The sequence below is a fragment of the Lithobates pipiens genome, unplaced genomic scaffold, assembly GCF_037356315.1.
Source record: "Lithobates pipiens isolate NorthernLeopardFrog02 unplaced genomic scaffold, aLitPip1_a1.2 Scaffold_13, whole genome shotgun sequence".
In the NCBI taxonomy this organism is placed as follows: Eukaryota; Metazoa; Chordata; class Amphibia; order Anura; family Ranidae; genus Lithobates; species Lithobates pipiens.
Genome location: NW_027507718.1, coordinates 541,695,796 through 541,697,801, shown reverse-complemented (window position 1 = coordinate 541,697,801; position 2,006 = coordinate 541,695,796).

The following is a 2,006-nucleotide window of genomic DNA, read 5'->3' as shown; positions in this document are numbered from 1 at the left end:
GTTTTTCCCCCTTTATTAGGTCCCCCTTGCTAGTAGCGGGTTGGACCCCCTTTGGCCTTCATTCTTGGTGGCATAGATACAAGGTGTTGGGAACGTTCCTCGATATTTTCCTCCATAGTGACATGATAACATCGCACAGTTGCTGGCGATTTGTCGGCTGCACATCCGTGATGCTGAATCTCCCATTCCACCACATCCCAAAGGTGCTCTATTGGATGAGATGTGGTGAGTGTGGAGGCCATTGGAGGACAGGGACCTCATTGTCCGGTGGTGAGATGATTGGAGCTTTGTGACATGGTGCATTATCCTGCTGGGAGGAGCCATCAGAAGATGGAGGATACTCTAGTCATAAAGGGATGGACATGGTCAGCAACAATACTCAGGTACCCCATCCCCCACACCATTACACCCCCACCACCAGCCTGAACCAGTGATACCCCATCCCCCACACCATTACACCCCAACCACCAGCCTGAACCGGTGATATCCCAACCCCCACACCATTACACCCCCACCACCAGCCTGAACCGGTGATACCCCATCCCCCACACCATTACACCCCCACCACCAGCCTGAACCGGTGATACCCCATCCCCCACACCATTACACCCCCACCACCAGCCTGAACCGGTGATACCCCATCCCCCACACCATTACACCCCCACCACCAGCCTGAACTGGTGATACCCCATCCCCCACACCATTACACCACCAGCCTGAACCGGTGATATCCCATCCCTCACACCATTACACCCCCACCACCAGCCTGAACCGGTGATATCCCATCCCCCACACCATTACACCCCCACCACCAGCCTGAACTGGTGATACCCCATCCCCCACACCATTACTCCCCCACCACCAGCCTGAACCAGTGATACCCCATCCCCCACACCATTACACCCCCACCACCAGCCTGAACCGGTGATATCCCATCCCCCACACCATTACACCTCCACCACCAGCCTGAACCGGTGATATCCCATCCCCCACACCTTTACACCCCCACCACCAGCCTGAACCGGTGATATCCCATCCCCCACACCATTACACCCCCACCACATATATACGCCTAGACCACAACCCCTTTGGGGAACTGGTCCTACTCATCAATGAGAAATTGCTATGGGCCCTTGAATCCTCCCTTGTCACTAGGAAGGAGTATGACTGTCTCAAGGCCATGGACTTTAATGTACCAGTATTTTATATTACACCTAAAATACATAAACAACTAAAAAAAAAAACCCCGGCAGACCGATTGTGTCTGCCACTAAGGGACCTCTGGAGAAAACTGGCAAGTACATTGATTCCCTCATAAAAGAAATGGTTGAAAGTCTCCCCTCATATGTCCGAGACACAGGGGATGTGCTCAATAAGATCTTGGATCTAGATGTCCCCGTAGGGGCCCTCCTCGTGGACATTATAAAAGTCCATACCCCATGAGTGGGGCATTCTGGCAGTATATCATTTCTTGGAACAACATTTCCCAAATATGGGGGCATAAAGTGAATTTATTTTGGAATTTTTAGAGATGGCTCTTAAGCACAATTACTTTATGTTCGCAGACCACTATTATCAGCAATTTCGAGGGGCGGCCATGGGAGCCCCGTGGGCACCTTCATATGCCTGTCTCCATCTAGGATGGTGGGAGGAGGACACCGTGTATGCCTCGTCGATGTACCGCAGATATGTGCATATCTGGCTGCGGTACATCGATGATGTTTTCATGGTGTGGACCGCCACCCATTTGCAACTTTTGAGATTTATGGAGCAACTTGGGACCAATAAACATTACACATTAAATTGACTTATGTCGTAGACCCTTTGGTAATTTCCTTCCTTGATCTATCCATTCGAATTGGAGAAGGTAAATTGGTTACTCAAACTTTCACGCATACAGACTGCGGCCAATACTATGCTCCTGGCCAATAGCCACCACCCGCGTTCCTTGATTAAAGGGATTCCAGTAGGCCAGTTCCTCTGAATTCGAAGGAACTGCTCTTCCC